Below are 18,651 nucleotides of genomic sequence, written 5' to 3' on the forward strand. Positions count from 1 at the left end.
GGTCATTATGCTATTCATAGTTTTTATTATTCCCATGAACTGTGGCATAACCCTTACTCTCAACTTATCAGCTGGCTTAATTGCTACTGGTGTACCATATCCTAAAACAAAAGAAGTGAGAATGGTTCACTGCCACTTGGCTGGCAAAAACATCTATTGATCTATGTCCTAATGTACGCGCTACAGTTGTTTAGAGAGTTTTAGCAAATGAGGCAAGGGATGCAGAGAAGTATGCGAGGATAAAAAGCTAAAATTGAGATTTGATTTTCTAATGAGCTGTTGATTTACACAATAAAAGACTCCATAGTATTGATCTGTTTACCCATTATAAAAATCAAGATTTTTTTGTATTGCTTATAGAAAATGTGCCAACAGTGGACTTTTCCATCTGCTGATTATACTGAATGACCACCGGTGGCAGTGTTTCACAACAGTTTCTCTGAATTGCCGAGACTGAAGGAAAAAAAAAAAGGAAGTCTTCCGGCATACGGCATCATTTTACCAATTTATATGGTAAGTAAAACTCCCAATCATTCCTTTAGGCATTAAAAAGTTCACAGCATCAGCATGTCCTCACTAGCTTGTAGTGGGAGACTGTGCCTGAATAGAATTTCTGTCAAGCTGAAAGTAATATGGATCACATTGTGTTGGTCATAATAATTCATAAAAGCCCGGCTGTCTCCAACGTTACTAAAGCCTGCTTTAGATCCTGGAACTAGCAATGTTCCATTCGAGCAAATTGCTGCCTTTGAGGCTGAAATGTACTACCTCATTTCAGAACGAGCGTGTTACATTCTCACGGAAGGAAGCTCATTTCACCTCTTCTCCTGCACTCCGTATGTTGGACTCTGATACTCAAGATGGATTGTTAAGGATAATCTGTTTATGTATCTCCATCCGACTTTCAAAAAGGCCCCAGTGCTTTGAGTGGTTCAGAGTCCTTTACCATTCCCCCTCCTACTTGCCTTGTAGTCATGAATACAGATAGTAACCTACTGCATAACTTCTGATGTCATCCTCCTGTGTGGTCAGCTGCCACAAGGACAATTGGTCCAGTGGTGCGCTGACATCATAAAGCTAATCAGATGTTGTCTGACATGAGGGCCACTCTGTTGCCTAGCAAGCTGACATCATAAAGCTAAAGCAAGATGTTGTCGGACATGAGGGCCACTCTGTTGGCTAACAAGCAGTAGGATACATTGATGTTGGTAACTAAATGAGTAGCAGGGTGGACAGGATGTCCAACTGAAAACTAAGATGAAAGAAATTAGGAAAGTTTTTGAGACTTGTCGTTTTGTATCAACGTACGTTTGAGGATAAGAGTCATCTTCACCATTTCTGAAGTGGTGGGAATTGGCTAAAATGGAGATGGTCATTATGCTATTCATAGTTTTTATTATTCCCATGAACTGTGGCATAACCCTTACTCTCAACTTATCAGCTGGCTTAATTGCTACTGGTGTACCATATCCTAAAACAAAAGAAGTGAGAATGGTTCACTGCCACTTGGCTGGCAAAAACATCTATTGATCTATGTCCTAATGTACGCGCTACAGTTGTTTAGAGAGTTTTAGCAAATGAGGCAAGGGATGCAGAGAAGTATGCGAGGATAAAAAGCTAAAATTGAGATTTGATTTTCTAATGAGCTGTTGATTTACACAATAAAAGACTCCATAGTATTGATCTGTTTACCCTTTATAAAAATCAAGATTTTTTTGTATCGCTTATAGAAAATGTGCTAACAGTGGACTTTTCCATCTGCAGATTATACTGAATGACCACCGGTGGCAGTGTTTCACAACCGAGTTTCTCTGAATTGCCGAGACTGAAGGAAAAAAAAAAAAAAGGAAGTCTTCCGGCATACGGCATCATTTTACCAATTTATATGGTAAGTAAAACTCCCAATCATTCCTTTAGGCATTAAAAAGTTCACAGCATCAGCATGTCCTCACTAGCTTGTAGTGGGAGACTGTGCCTGAATAGAATTTCTGTCAAGCTGAAAGTAATATGGATCACATTGTGTTGGTCATAATAATTCATAAAAGCCCGGCTGTCTCCAACGTTACTAAAGCCTGCTTTAGGTCCTGGAACTAGCAATGTTCCATTCGAGCAAATTGCTGCCTTTGAGGCTGAAATGTACTACCTCATTTCAGAACGAGCGTGTTACATTCTCACGGAAGGAAGCTCATTTCACCTCTTCTCCTGCACTCCGTATGTTGGACTCTGATACTCAAGATGGATTGTTAAGGATAATCTGTTTATGTATCTCCATCCGACTTTCAAAAAGGCCCCAGTGCTTTGAGTGGTTCAGAGTCCTTTACCATTCCCCCTCCTACTTGCCTTGTAGTCATGAATACAGATAGTAACCTACTGCATAACTTCTGATGTCATCCTCCTGTGTGGTCAGCTGCCACAAGGACAATTGGTCCAGTGGTGCGCTGACATCATAAAGCTAATCAGATGTTGTCTGACATGAGGGCCACTCTGTTGCCTAGCAAGCTGACATCATAAAGCTAAAGCAAGATGTTGTCGGACATGAGGGCCACTCTGTTGGCTAACAAGCAGTAGGATACATTGATGTTGGTAACTAAATGAGTAGCAGGGTGGACAGGATGTCCAACTGAAAACTAAGATGAAAGAAATTAGGAAAGTTTTTGAGACTTGTCGTTTTGTATCAACGTACGTTTGAGGATAAGTCATCTTCACCATTTCTGAAGTGGTGGGAATTGGCTAAAATGGAGATGGTCATTATGCTATTCATAGTTTTTATTATTCCCATGAACTGTGGCATAACCCTTACTCTCAACTTATCAGCTGGCTTAATTGCTACTGGTGTACCATATCCTAAAACAAAAGAAGTGAGAATGGTTCACTGCCACTTGGCTGGCAAAAACATCTATTGATCTATGTCCTAATGTACGCGCTACAGTTGTTTAGAGAGTTTTAGCAAATGAGGCAAGGGATGCAGAGAAGTATGCGAGGATAAAAAGCTAAAATTGAGATTTGATTTTCTAATGAGCTGTTGATTTACACAATAAAAGACTCCATAGTATTGATCTGTTTACCCATTATAAAAATCAAGATTTTTTTGTATTGCTTATAGAAAATGTGCCAACAGTGGACTTTTCCATCTGCTGATTATACTGAATGACCACCGGTGGCAGTGTTTCACAACAGTTTCTCTGAATTGCCGAGACTGAAGGAAAAAAAAAAAGGAAGTCTTCCGGCATACGGCATCATTTTACCAATTTATATGGTAAGTAAAACTCCCAATCATTCCTTTAGGCATTAAAAAGTTCACAGCATCAGCATGTCCTCACTAGCTTGTAGTGGGAGACTGTGCCTGAATAGAATTTCTGTCAAGCTGAAAGTAATATGGATCACATTGTGTTGGTCATAATAATTCATAAAAGCCCGGCTGTCTCCAACGTTACTAAAGCCTGCTTTAGATCCTGGAACTAGCAATGTTCCATTCGAGCAAATTGCTGCCTTTGAGGCTGAAATGTACTACCTCATTTCAGAACGAGCGTGTTACATTCTCACGGAAGGAAGCTCATTTCACCTCTTCTCCTGCACTCCGTATGTTGGACTCTGATACTCAAGATGGATTGTTAAGGATAATCTGTTTATGTATCTCCATCCGACTTTCAAAAAGGCCCCAGTGCTTTGAGTGGTTCAGAGTCCTTTACCATTCCCCCTCCTACTTGCCTTGTAGTCATGAATACAGATAGTAACCTACTGCATAACTTCTGATGTCATCCTCCTGTGTGGTCAGCTGCCACAAGGACAATTGGTCCAGTGGTGCGCTGACATCATAAAGCTAATCAGATGTTGTCTGACATGAGGGCCACTCTGTTGCCTAGCAAGCTGACATCATAAAGCTAAAGCAAGATGTTGTCGGACATGAGGGCCACTCTGTTGGCTAACAAGCAGTCGGATACATTGATGTTGGTAACTAAATGAGTAGCAGGGTGGACAGGATGTCCAACTGAAAACTAAGATGAAAGAAATTAGGAAAGTTTTTGAGACTTCTCGTTTTGTATCAACGTACGTTTGAGGATAAGAGTCATCTTCACCATTTCTGAAGTGGTGGGAATTGGCTAAAATGGAGATGGTCATTATGCTATTCATAGTTTTTATTATTCCCATGAACTGTGGCATAACCCTTACTCTCAACTTATCAGCTGGCTTAATTGCTACTGGTGTACCATATCCTAAAACAAAAGAAGTGAGAATGGTTCACTGCCACTTGGCTGGCAAAAACATCTATTGATCTATGTCCTAATGTACGCGCTACAGTTGTTTAGAGAGTTTTAGCAAATGAGGCAAGGGATGCAGAGAAGTATGCGAGGATAAAAAGCTAAAATTGAGATTTGATTTTCTAATGAGCTGTTGATTTACACAATAAAAGACTCCATAGTATTGATCTGTTTACCCATTATAAAAATCAAGATTTTTTTGTATTGCTTATAGAAAATGTGCCAACAGTGGACTTTTCCATCTGCTGATTATACTGAATGACCACCGGTGGCAGTGTTTCACAACAGTTTCTCTGAATTGCCGAGACTGAAGGAAAAAAAAAAAGGAAGTCTTCCGGCATACGGCATCATTTTACCAATTTATATGGTAAGTAAAACTCCCAATCATTCCTTTAGGCATTAAAAAGTTCACAGCATCAGCATGTCCTCACTAGCTTGTAGTGGGAGACTGTGCCTGAATAGAATTTCTGTCAAGCTGAAAGTAATATGGATCACATTGTGTTGGTCATAATAATTCATAAAAGCCCGGCTGTCTCCAACGTTACTAAAGCCTGCTTTAGATCCTGGAACTAGCAATGTTCCATTCGAGCAAATTGCTGCCTTTGAGGCTGAAATGTACTACCTCATTTCAGAACGAGCGTGTTACATTCTCACGGAAGGAAGCTCATTTCACCTCTTCTCCTGCACTCCGTATGTTGGACTCTGATACTCAAGATGGATTGTTAAGGATAATCTGTTTATGTATCTCCATCCGACTTTCAAAAAGGCCCCAGTGCTTTGAGTGGTTCAGAGTCCTTTACCATTCCCCCTCCTACTTGCCTTGTAGTCATGAATACAGATAGTAACCTACTGCATAACTTCTGATGTCATCCTCCTGTGTGGTCAGCTGCCACAAGGACAATTGGTCCAGTGGTGCGCTGACATCATAAAGCTAATCAGATGTTGTCTGACATGAGGGCCACTCTGTTGCCTAGCAAGCTGACATCATAAAGCTAAAGCAAGATGTTGTCGGACATGAGGGCCACTCTGTTGGCTAACAAGCAGTAGGATACATTGATGTTGGTAACTAAATGAGTAGCAGGGTGGACAGGATGTCCAACTGAAAACTAAGATGAAAGAAATTAGGAAAGTTTTTGAGACTTGTCGTTTTGTATCAACGTACGTTTGAGGATAAGAGTCATCTTCACCATTTCTGAAGTGGTGGGAATTGGCTAAAATGGAGATGGTCATTATGCTATTCATAGTTTTTATTATTCCCATGAACTGTGGCATAACCCTTACTCTCAACTTATCAGCTGGCTTAATTGCTACTGGTGTACCATATCCTAAAACAAAAGAAGTGAGAATGGTTCACTGCCACTTGGCTGGCAAAAACATCTATTGATCTATGTCCTAATGTACGCGCTACAGTTGTTTAGAGAGTTTTAGCAAATGAGGCAAGGGATGCAGAGAAGTATGCGAGGATAAAAAGCTAAAATTGAGATTTGATTTTCTAATGAGCTGTTGATTTACACAATAAAAGACTCCATAGTATTGATCTGTTTACCCTTTATAAAAATCAAGATTTTTTTGTATCGCTTATAGAAAATGTGCTAACAGTGGACTTTTCCATCTGCAGATTATACTGAATGACCACCGGTGGCAGTGTTTCACAACCGAGTTTCTCTGAATTGCCGAGACTGAAGGAAAAAAAAAAAAAAGGAAGTCTTCCGGCATACGGCATCATTTTACCAATTTATATGGTAAGTAAAACTCCCAATCATTCCTTTAGGCATTAAAAAGTTCACAGCATCAGCATGTCCTCACTAGCTTGTAGTGGGAGACTGTGCCTGAATAGAATTTCTGTCAAGCTGAAAGTAATATGGATCACATTGTGTTGGTCATAATAATTCATAAAAGCCCGGCTGTCTCCAACGTTACTAAAGCCTGCTTTAGGTCCTGGAACTAGCAATGTTCCATTCGAGCAAATTGCTGCCTTTGAGGCTGAAATGTACTACCTCATTTCAGAACGAGCGTGTTACATTCTCACGGAAGGAAGCTCATTTCACCTCTTCTCCTGCACTCCGTATGTTGGACTCTGATACTCAAGATGGATTGTTAAGGATAATCTGTTTATGTATCTCCATCCGACTTTCAAAAAGGCCCCAGTGCTTTGAGTGGTTCAGAGTCCTTTACCATTCCCCCTCCTACTTGCCTTGTAGTCATGAATACAGATAGTAACCTACTGCATAACTTCTGATGTCATCCTCCTGTGTGGTCAGCTGCCACAAGGACAATTGGTCCAGTGGTGCGCTGACATCATAAAGCTAATCAGATGTTGTCTGACATGAGGGCCACTCTGTTGCCTAGCAAGCTGACATCATAAAGCTAAAGCAAGATGTTGTCGGACATGAGGGCCACTCTGTTGGCTAACAAGCAGTAGGATACATTGATGTTGGTAACTAAATGAGTAGCAGGGTGGACAGGATGTCCAACTGAAAACTAAGATGAAAGAAATTAGGAAAGTTTTTGAGACTTGTCGTTTTGTATCAACGTACGTTTGAGGATAAGTCATCTTCACCATTTCTGAAGTGGTGGGAATTGGCTAAAATGGAGATGGTCATTATGCTATTCATAGTTTTTATTATTCCCATGAACTGTGGCATAACCCTTACTCTCAACTTATCAGCTGGCTTAATTGCTACTGGTGTACCATATCCTAAAACAAAAGAAGTGAGAATGGTTCACTGCCACTTGGCTGGCAAAAACATCTATTGATCTATGTCCTAATGTACGCGCTACAGTTGTTTAGAGAGTTTTAGCAAATGAGGCAAGGGATGCAGAGAAGTATGCGAGGATAAAAAGCTAAAATTGAGATTTGATTTTCTAATGAGCTGTTGATTTACACAATAAAAGACTCCATAGTATTGATCTGTTTACCCATTATAAAAATCAAGATTTTTTTGTATTGCTTATAGAAAATGTGCCAACAGTGGACTTTTCCATCTGCTGATTATACTGAATGACCACCGGTGGCAGTGTTTCACAACAGTTTCTCTGAATTGCCGAGACTGAAGGAAAAAAAAAAAGGAAGTCTTCCGGCATACGGCATCATTTTACCAATTTATATGGTAAGTAAAACTCCCAATCATTCCTTTAGGCATTAAAAAGTTCACAGCATCAGCATGTCCTCACTAGCTTGTAGTGGGAGACTGTGCCTGAATAGAATTTCTGTCAAGCTGAAAGTAATATGGATCACATTGTGTTGGTCATAATAATTCATAAAAGCCCGGCTGTCTCCAACGTTACTAAAGCCTGCTTTAGATCCTGGAACTAGCAATGTTCCATTCGAGCAAATTGCTGCCTTTGAGGCTGAAATGTACTACCTCATTTCAGAACGAGCGTGTTACATTCTCACGGAAGGAAGCTCATTTCACCTCTTCTCCTGCACTCCGTATGTTGGACTCTGATACTCAAGATGGATTGTTAAGGATAATCTGTTTATGTATCTCCATCCGACTTTCAAAAAGGCCCCAGTGCTTTGAGTGGTTCAGAGTCCTTTACCATTCCCCCTCCTACTTGCCTTGTAGTCATGAATACAGATAGTAACCTACTGCATAACTTCTGATGTCATCCTCCTGTGTGGTCAGCTGCCACAAGGACAATTGGTCCAGTGGTGCGCTGACATCATAAAGCTAATCAGATGTTGTCTGACATGAGGGCCACTCTGTTGCCTAGCAAGCTGACATCATAAAGCTAAAGCAAGATGTTGTCGGACATGAGGGCCACTCTGTTGGCTAACAAGCAGTCGGATACATTGATGTTGGTAACTAAATGAGTAGCAGGGTGGACAGGATGTCCAACTGAAAACTAAGATGAAAGAAATTAGGAAAGTTTTTGAGACTTCTCGTTTTGTATCAACGTACGTTTGAGGATAAGAGTCATCTTCACCATTTCTGAAGTGGTGGGAATTGGCTAAAATGGAGATGGTCATTATGCTATTCATAGTTTTTATTATTCCCATGAACTGTGGCATAACCCTTACTCTCAACTTATCAGCTGGCTTAATTGCTACTGGTGTACCATATCCTAAAACAAAAGAAGTGAGAATGGTTCACTGCCACTTGGCTGGCAAAAACATCTATTGATCTATGTCCTAATGTACGCGCTACAGTTGTTTAGAGAGTTTTAGCAAATGAGGCAAGGGATGCAGAGAAGTATGCGAGGATAAAAAGCTAAAATTGAGATTTGATTTTCTAATGAGCTGTTGATTTACACAATAAAAGACTCCATAGTATTGATCTGTTTACCCTTTATAAAAATCAAGATTTTTTTGTATCGCTTATAGAAAATGTGCTAACAGTGGACTTTTCCATCTGCAGATTATACTGAATGACCACCGGTGGCAGTGTTTCACAACCGAGTTTCTCTGAATTGCCGAGACTGAAGGAAAAAAAAAAAATTGAAGTCTTCCGGCATACGGCATCATTTTACCAATTTATATGGTAAGTAAAACTCCCAATCATTCCTTTAGGCATTAAAAAGTTCACAGCATCAGCATGTCCTCACTAGCTTGTAGTGGGAGACTGTGCCTGAATAGAATTTCTGTCAAGCTGAAAGTAATATGGATCACATTGTGTTGGTCATAATAATTCATAAAAGCCCGGCTGTCTCCAACGCTACTAAAGCCTGCTTTAGATCCTGGAACTAGCAATGTTCCATTCGAGCAAATTGCTGCCTTTGAGGCTGAAATGTACTACCTCATTTCAGAACGAGCGTGTTACATTCTCATGGAAGGAAGCTCATTTCACCTCTTCTCCTGCACTCCCTATGTTGGACTCTGATTCTCAAGATGGATTGTTAAGGATAATCTGTTTATGTATCTCCATCCGACTTTCAAAAAGGCCCCAGTGCTTTGAGTGGTTCAGAGTCCTTTACCATTCCCCCTCCTACTTGCCTTGTAGTCATGAATACAGATAGTAACCTACTGCATAACTTCTGATCTCATCCTCCTGTGTGGTCAGCTGCCACAAGGACAATTTGTCCAGTGGTGCGCTGACATCATAAAGCTAATCAGATGTTGTCTGACATGAGGGCCACTCTGTTGCCTAGCAAGCTGACATCATAAAGCTAAAGCAAGATGTTGTCGGACATGAGGGCCACTCTGTTGGCTAACAAGCAGTAGGATACATTGATGTTGGTAACTAAATGAGTAGCAGGGTGGACAGGATGTCCAACTGAAAACTAAGATGAAAGAAATTAGGAAAGTTTTTGAGACTTGTCATTTTGTATCAACGTACGTTTGAGAATAATAGTCATCTTCACCATTTCTGAAGTGGTGGGAATTGGCTAAAATGGAGATGGTCATTATGCTATTCATAGTTTTTATTATTCCCATGAACTGTGGCATAACCCTTACTCTCAACTTATCAGCTGGCTTAATTGCTACTGGTGTACCATATCCTAAAACAAAAGAAGTGAGAATGGTTCACTGCCACTTGGCTGGCAAAAACATCTATTGATCTATGTCCTAATGTACGCGCTACAGTTGTTTAGAGAGTTTTAGCAAATGAGGCAAGGGATGCAGAGAAGTATGCGAGGATAAAAAGCTAAAATTGAGATTTGATTTTCTAATGAGCTGTTGATTTACACAATAAAAGACTCCATAGTATTGATCTGTTTACCCATTATAAAAATCAAGATTTTTTTGTATTGCTTATAGAAAATGTGCCAACAGTGGACTTTTCCATCTGCTGATTATACTGAATGACCACCGGTGGCAGTGTTTCACAACAGTTTCTCTGAATTGCCGAGACTGAAGGAAAAAAAAAAAGGAAGTCTTCCGGCATACGGCATCATTTTACCAATTTATATGGTAAGTAAAACTCCCAATCATTCCTTTAGGCATTAAAAAGTTCACAGCATCAGCATGTCCTCACTAGCTTGTAGTGGGAGACTGTGCCTGAATAGAATTTCTGTCAAGCTGAAAGTAATATGGATCACATTGTGTTGGTCATAATAATTCATAAAAGCCCGGCTGTCTCCAACGTTACTAAAGCCTGCTTTAGATCCTGGAACTAGCAATGTTCCATTCGAGCAAATTGCTGCCTTTGAGGCTGAAATGTACTACCTCATTTCAGAACGAGCGTGTTACATTCTCACGGAAGGAAGCTCATTTCACCTCTTCTCCTGCACTCCGTATGTTGGACTCTGATACTCAAGATGGATTGTTAAGGATAATCTGTTTATGTATCTCCATCCGACTTTCAAAAAGGCCCCAGTGCTTTGAGTGGTTCAGAGTCCTTTACCATTCCCCCTCCTACTTGCCTTGTAGTCATGAATACAGATAGTAACCTACTGCATAACTTCTGATGTCATCCTCCTGTGTGGTCAGCTGCCACAAGGACAATTGGTCCAGTGGTGCGCTGACATCATAAAGCTAATCAGATGTTGTCTGACATGAGGGCCACTCTGTTGCCTAGCAAGCTGACATCATAAAGCTAAAGCAAGATGTTGTCGGACATGAGGGCCACTCTGTTGGCTAACAAGCAGTCGGATACATTGATGTTGGTAACTAAATGAGTAGCAGGGTGGACAGGATGTCCAACTGAAAACTAAGATGAAAGAAATTAGGAAAGTTTTTGAGACTTCTCGTTTTGTATCAACGTACGTTTGAGGATAAGAGTCATCTTCACCATTTCTGAAGTGGTGGGAATTGGCTAAAATGGAGATGGTCATTATGCTATTCATAGTTTTTATTATTCCCATGAACTGTGGCATAACCCTTACTCTCAACTTATCAGCTGGCTTAATTGCTACTGGTGTACCATATCCTAAAACAAAAGAAGTGAGAATGGTTCACTGCCACTTGGCTGGCAAAAACATCTATTGATCTATGTCCTAATGTACGCGCTACAGTTGTTTAGAGAGTTTTAGCAAATGAGGCAAGGGATGCAGAGAAGTATGCGAGGATAAAAAGCTAAAATTGAGATTTGATTTTCTAATGAGCTGTTGATTTACACAATAAAAGACTCCATAGTATTGATCTGTTTACCCTTTATAAAAATCAAGATTTTTTTGTATCGCTTATAGAAAATGTGCTAACAGTGGACTTTTCCATCTGCAGATTATACTGAATGACCACCGGTGGCAGTGTTTCACAACCGAGTTTCTCTGAATTGCCGAGACTGAAGGAAAAAAAAAAAATTGAAGTCTTCCGGCATACGGCATCATTTTACCAATTTATATGGTAAGTAAAACTCCCAATCATTCCTTTAGGCATTAAAAAGTTCACAGCATCAGCATGTCCTCACTAGCTTGTAGTGGGAGACTGTGCCTGAATAGAATTTCTGTCAAGCTGAAAGTAATATGGATCACATTGTGTTGGTCATAATAATTCATAAAAGCCCGGCTGTCTCCAACGCTACTAAAGCCTGCTTTAGATCCTGGAACTAGCAATGTTCCATTCGAGCAAATTGCTGCCTTTGAGGCTGAAATGTACTACCTCATTTCAGAACGAGCGTGTTACATTCTCATGGAAGGAAGCTCATTTCACCTCTTCTCCTGCACTCCCTATGTTGGACTCTGATTCTCAAGATGGATTGTTAAGGATAATCTGTTTATGTATCTCCATCCGACTTTCAAAAAGGCCCCAGTGCTTTGAGTGGTTCAGAGTCCTTTACCATTCCCCCTCCTACTTGCCTTGTAGTCATGAATACAGATAGTAACCTACTGCATAACTTCTGATCTCATCCTCCTGTGTGGTCAGCTGCCACAAGGACAATTTGTCCAGTGGTGCGCTGACATCATAAAGCTAATCAGATGTTGTCTGACATGAGGGCCACTCTGTTGCCTAGCAAGCTGACATCATAAAGCTAAAGCAAGATGTTGTCGGACATGAGGGCCACTCTGTTGGCTAACAAGCAGTAGGATACATTGATGTTGGTAACTAAATGAGTAGCAGGGTGGACAGGATGTCCAACTGAAAACTAAGATGAAAGAAATTAGGAAAGTTTTTGAGACTTGTCATTTTGTATCAACGTACGTTTGAGAATAATAGTCATCTTCACCATTTCTGAAGTGGTGGGAATTGGCTAAAATGGAGATGGTCATTATGCTATTCATAGTTTTTATTATTCCCATGAACTGTGGCATAACCCTTACTCTCAACTTATCAGCTGGCTTAATTGCTACTGGTGTACCATATCCTAAAACAAAAGAAGTGAGAATGGTTCACTGCCACTTGGCTGGCAAAAACATCTATTGATCTATGTCCTAATGTACGCGCTACAGTTGTTTAGAGAGTTTTAGCAAATGAGGCAAGGGATGCAGAGAAGTATGCGAGGATAAAAAGCTAAAATTGAGATTTGATTTTCTAATGAGCTGTTGATTTACACAATAAAAGACTCCATAGTATTGATCTGTTTACCCATTATAAAAATCAAGATTTTTTTGTATTGCTTATAGAAAATGTGCCAACAGTGGACTTTTCCATCTGCTGATTATACTGAATGACCACCGGTGGCAGTGTTTCACAACAGTTTCTCTGAATTGCCGAGACTGAAGGAAAAAAAAAAAGGAAGTCTTCCGGCATACGGCATCATTTTACCAATTTATATGGTAAGTAAAACTCCCAATCATTCCTTTAGGCATTAAAAAGTTCACAGCATCAGCATGTCCTCACTAGCTTGTAGTGGGAGACTGTGCCTGAATAGAATTTCTGTCAAGCTGAAAGTAATATGGATCACATTGTGTTGGTCATAATAATTCATAAAAGCCCGGCTGTCTCCAACGTTACTAAAGCCTGCTTTAGATCCTGGAACTAGCAATGTTCCATTCGAGCAAATTGCTGCCTTTGAGGCTGAAATGTACTACCTCATTTCAGAACGAGCGTGTTACATTCTCACGGAAGGAAGCTCATTTCACCTCTTCTCCTGCACTCCGTATGTTGGACTCTGATACTCAAGATGGATTGTTAAGGATAATCTGTTTATGTATCTCCATCCGACTTTCAAAAAGGCCCCAGTGCTTTGAGTGGTTCAGAGTCCTTTACCATTCCCCCTCCTACTTGCCTTGTAGTCATGAATACAGATAGTAACCTACTGCATAACTTCTGATGTCATCCTCCTGTGTGGTCAGCTGCCACAAGGACAATTGGTCCAGTGGTGCGCTGACATCATAAAGCTAATCAGATGTTGTCTGACATGAGGGCCACTCTGTTGCCTAGCAAGCTGACATCATAAAGCTAAAGCAAGATGTTGTCGGACATGAGGGCCACTCTGTTGGCTAACAAGCAGTAGGATACATTGATGTTGGTAACTAAATGAGTAGCAGGGTGGACAGGATGTCCAACTGAAAACTAAGATGAAAGAAATTAGGAAAGTTTTTGAGACTTGTCGTTTTGTATCAACGTACGTTTGAGGATAAGAGTCATCTTCACCATTTCTGAAGTGGTGGGAATTGGCTAAAATGGAGATGGTCATTATGCTATTCATAGTTTTTATTATTCCCATGAACTGTGGCATAACCCTTACTCTCAACTTATCAGCTGGCTTAATTGCTACTGGTGTACCATATCCTAAAACAAAAGAAGTGAGAATGGTTCACTGCCACTTGGCTGGCAAAAACATCTATTGATCTATGTCCTAATGTACGCGCTACAGTTGTTTAGAGAGTTTTAGCAAATGAGGCAAGGGATGCAGAGAAGTATGCGAGGATAAAAAGCTAAAATTGAGATTTGATTTTCTAATGAGCTGTTGATTTACACAATAAAAGACTCCATAGTATTGATCTGTTTACCCTTTATAAAAATCAAGATTTTTTTGTATCGCTTATAGAAAATGTGCTAACAGTGGACTTTTCCATCTGCAGATTATACTGAATGACCACCGGTGGCAGTGTTTCACAACCGAGTTTCTCTGAATTGCCGAGACTGAAGGAAAAAAAAAAAAAAGGAAGTCTTCCGGCATACGGCATCATTTTACCAATTTATATGGTAAGTAAAACTCCCAATCATTCCTTTAGGCATTAAAAAGTTCACAGCATCAGCATGTCCTCACTAGCTTGTAGTGGGAGACTGTGCCTGAATAGAATTTCTGTCAAGCTGAAAGTAATATGGATCACATTGTGTTGGTCATAATAATTCATAAAAGCCCGGCTGTCTCCAACGTTACTAAAGCCTGCTTTAGGTCCTGGAACTAGCAATGTTCCATTCGAGCAAATTGCTGCCTTTGAGGCTGAAATGTACTACCTCATTTCAGAACGAGCGTGTTACATTCTCACGGAAGGAAGCTCATTTCACCTCTTCTCCTGCACTCCGTATGTTGGACTCTGATACTCAAGATGGATTGTTAAGGATAATCTGTTTATGTATCTCCATCCGACTTTCAAAAAGGCCCCAGTGCTTTGAGTGGTTCAGAGTCCTTTACCATTCCCCCTCCTACTTGCCTTGTAGTCATGAATACAGATAGTAACCTACTGCATAACTTCTGATGTCATCCTCCTGTGTGGTCAGCTGCCACAAGGACAATTGGTCCAGTGGTGCGCTGACATCATAAAGCTAATCAGATGTTGTCTGACATGAGGGCCACTCTGTTGCCTAGCAAGCTGACATCATAAAGCTAAAGCAAGATGTTGTCGGACATGAGGGCCACTCTGTTGGCTAACAAGCAGTAGGATACATTGATGTTGGTAACTAAATGAGTAGCAGGGTGGACAGGATGTCCAACTGAAAACTAAGATGAAAGAAATTAGGAAAGTTTTTGAGACTTGTCGTTTTGTATCAACGTACGTTTGAGGATAAGTCATCTTCACCATTTCTGAAGTGGTGGGAATTGGCTAAAATGGAGATGGTCATTATGCTATTCATAGTTTTTATTATTCCCATGAACTGTGGCATAACCCTTACTCTCAACTTATCAGCTGGCTTAATTGCTACTGGTGTACCATATCCTAAAACAAAAGAAGTGAGAATGGTTCACTGCCACTTGGCTGGCAAAAACATCTATTGATCTATGTCCTAATGTACGCGCTACAGTTGTTTAGAGAGTTTTAGCAAATGAGGCAAGGGATGCAGAGAAGTATGCGAGGATAAAAAGCTAAAATTGAGATTTGATTTTCTAATGAGCTGTTGATTTACACAATAAAAGACTCCATAGTATTGATCTGTTTACCCATTATAAAAATCAAGATTTTTTTGTATTGCTTATAGAAAATGTGCCAACAGTGGACTTTTCCATCTGCTGATTATACTGAATGACCACCGGTGGCAGTGTTTCACAACAGTTTCTCTGAATTGCCGAGACTGAAGGAAAAAAAAAAAGGAAGTCTTCCGGCATACGGCATCATTTTACCAATTTATATGGTAAGTAAAACTCCCAATCATTCCTTTAGGCATTAAAAAGTTCACAGCATCAGCATGTCCTCACTAGCTTGTAGTGGGAGACTGTGCCTGAATAGAATTTCTGTCAAGCTGAAAGTAATATGGATCACATTGTGTTGGTCATAATAATTCATAAAAGCCCGGCTGTCTCCAACGTTACTAAAGCCTGCTTTAGATCCTGGAACTAGCAATGTTCCATTCGAGCAAATTGCTGCCTTTGAGGCTGAAATGTACTACCTCATTTCAGAACGAGCGTGTTACATTCTCACGGAAGGAAGCTCATTTCACCTCTTCTCCTGCACTCCGTATGTTGGACTCTGATACTCAAGATGGATTGTTAAGGATAATCTGTTTATGTATCTCCATCCGACTTTCAAAAAGGCCCCAGTGCTTTGAGTGGTTCAGAGTCCTTTACCATTCCCCCTCCTACTTGCCTTGTAGTCATGAATACAGATAGTAACCTACTGCATAACTTCTGATGTCATCCTCCTGTGTGGTCAGCTGCCACAAGGACAATTGGTCCAGTGGTGCGCTGACATCATAAAGCTAATCAGATGTTGTCTGACATGAGGGCCACTCTGTTGCCTAGCAAGCTGACATCATAAAGCTAAAGCAAGATGTTGTCGGACATGAGGGCCACTCTGTTGGCTAACAAGCAGTCGGATACATTGATGTTGGTAACTAAATGAGTAGCAGGGTGGACAGGATGTCCAACTGAAAACTAAGATGAAAGAAATTAGGAAAGTTTTTGAGACTTCTCGTTTTGTATCAACGTACGTTTGAGGATAAGAGTCATCTTCACCATTTCTGAAGTGGTGGGAATTGGCTAAAATGGAGATGGTCATTATGCTATTCATAGTTTTTATTATTCCCATGAACTGTGGCATAACCCTTACTCTCAACTTATCAGCTGGCTTAATTGCTACTGGTGTACCATATCCTAAAACAAAAGAAGTGAGAATGGTTCACTGCCACTTGGCTGGCAAAAACATCTATTGATCTATGTCCTAATGTACGCGCTACAGTTGTTTAGAGAGTTTTAGCAAATGAGGCAAGGGATGCAGAGAAGTATGCGAGGATAAAAAGCTAAAATTGAGATTTGATTTTCTAATGAGCTGTTGATTTACACAATAAAAGACTCCATAGTATTGATCTGTTTACCCTTTATAAAAATCAAGATTTTTTTGTATCGCTTATAGAAAATGTGCTAACAGTGGACTTTTCCATCTGCAGATTATACTGAATGACCACCGGTGGCAGTGTTTCACAACCGAGTTTCTCTGAATTGCCGAGACTGAAGGAAAAAAAAAAATTGAAGTCTTCCGGCATACGGCATCATTTTACCAATTTATATGGTAAGTAAAACTCCCAATCATTCCTTTAGGCATTAAAAAGTTCACAGCATCAGCATGTCCTCACTAGCTTGTAGTGGGAGACTGTGCCTGAATAGAATTTCTGTCAAGCTGAAAGTAATATGGATCACATTGTGTTGGTCATAATAATTCATAAAAGCCCGGCTGTCTCCAACGCTACTAAAGCCTGCTTTAGATCCTGGAACTAGCAATGTTCCATTCGAGCAAATTGCTGCCTTTGAGGCTGAAATGTACTACCTCATTTCAGAACGAGCGTGTTACATTCTCATGGAAGGAAGCTCATTTCACCTCTTCTCCTGCACTCCCTATGTTGGACTCTGATTCTCAAGATGGATTGTTAAGGATAATCTGTTTATGTATCTCCATCCGACTTTCAAAAAGGCCCCAGTGCTTTGAGTGGTTCAGAGTCCTTTACCATTCCCCCTCCTACTTGCCTTGTAGTCATGAATACAGATAGTAACCTACTGCATAACTTCTGATGTCATCCTCCTGTGTGGTCAGCTGCCACAAGGACAATTGGTCCAGTGGTGCGCTGACATCATAAAGCTAATCAGATGTTGTCTGACATGAGGGCCACTCTGTTGCCTAGCAAGCTGACATCATAAAGCTAAAGCAAGATGTTGTCGGACATGAGGGCCACTCTGTTGGCTAACAAGCAGTAGGATACATTGATGTTGGTAACTAAATGAGTAGCAGGGTGGACAGGATGTCCAACTGAAAACTAAGATGAAAGAAATTAGGAAAGTTTTTGAGACTTGTCGTTTTGTATCAACGTACGTTTGAGGATAAGAGTCATCTTCACCATTTCTGAAGTGGTGGGAATTGGCTAAAATGGAGATGGTCATTATGCTATTCATAGTTTTTATTATTCCCATGAACTGTGGCATAACCCTTACTCTCAACTTATCAGCTGGCTTAATTGCTACTGGTGTACCATATCCTAAAACAAAAGAAGTGAGAATGGTTCACTGCCACTTGGCTGGCAAAAACATCTATTGATCTATGTCCTAATGTACGCGCTACAGTTGTTTAGAGAGTTTTAGCAAATGAGGCAAGGGATGCAGAGAAGTATGCGAGGATAAAAAGCTAAAATTGAGATTTGATTTTCTAATGAGCTGTTGATTTACACAATAAAAGACTCCATAGTATTGATCTGTTTACCCTTTATAAAAATCAAGATTTTTTTGTATCGCTTATAGAAAATGTGCTAACAGTGGACTTTTCCATCTGCAGATTATACTGAATGACCACCGGTGGCAGTGTTTCACAACCGAGTTTCTCTGAATTGCCGAGACTGAAGGAAAAAAAAAAAAAAGGAAGTCTTCCGGCATACGGCATCATTTTACCAATTTATATGGTAAGTAAAACTCCCAATCATTCCTTTAGGCATTAAAAAGTTCACAGCATCAGCATGTCCTCACTAGCTTGTAGTGGGAGACTGTGCCTGAATAGAATTTCTGTCAAGCTGAAAGTAATATGGATCACATTGTGTTGGTCATAATAATTCATAAAAGCCCGGCTGTCTCCAACGTTACTAAAGCCTGCTTTAGGTCCTGGAACTAGCAATGTTCCATTCGAGCAAATTGCTGCCTTTGAGGCTGAAATGTACTACCTCATTTCAGAACGAGCGTGTTACATTCTCACGGAAGGAAGCTCATTT

General features: G+C 40.3%; 1 long non-coding RNA gene across 1 annotated transcript in view; it reads left to right on the forward strand.

Annotated features, from left to right (window-relative positions):
• Positions 1-18,292, forward strand: part of LOC146785696 (uncharacterized) — a 31,640-nt gene extending 13,348 nt beyond the window's left edge. Inside the window, exons 11-24 of the long non-coding RNA XR_014970764.1 lie at positions 361-513; positions 1,765-1,888; positions 3,104-3,256; positions 4,474-4,626; positions 5,878-6,001; positions 7,217-7,369; positions 8,621-8,743; positions 9,961-10,113; positions 11,365-11,487; positions 12,705-12,857; positions 14,109-14,232; positions 15,448-15,600; positions 16,852-16,973; positions 18,225-18,292. This is a non-coding gene — a long non-coding RNA (uncharacterized LOC146785696). The remainder of the gene's footprint in view (positions 1-360; positions 514-1,764; positions 1,889-3,103; positions 3,257-4,473; positions 4,627-5,877; positions 6,002-7,216; positions 7,370-8,620; positions 8,744-9,960; positions 10,114-11,364; positions 11,488-12,704; positions 12,858-14,108; positions 14,233-15,447; positions 15,601-16,851; positions 16,974-18,224) is intronic.
• Positions 18,293-18,651: the final 359 nt, after the last annotated feature.

This window comes from Triturus cristatus, chromosome 11, assembly GCF_964204655.1.
Source record: "Triturus cristatus chromosome 11, aTriCri1.1, whole genome shotgun sequence".
Lineage (NCBI taxonomy): Eukaryota > Metazoa > Chordata > Amphibia > Caudata > Salamandridae > Triturus > Triturus cristatus.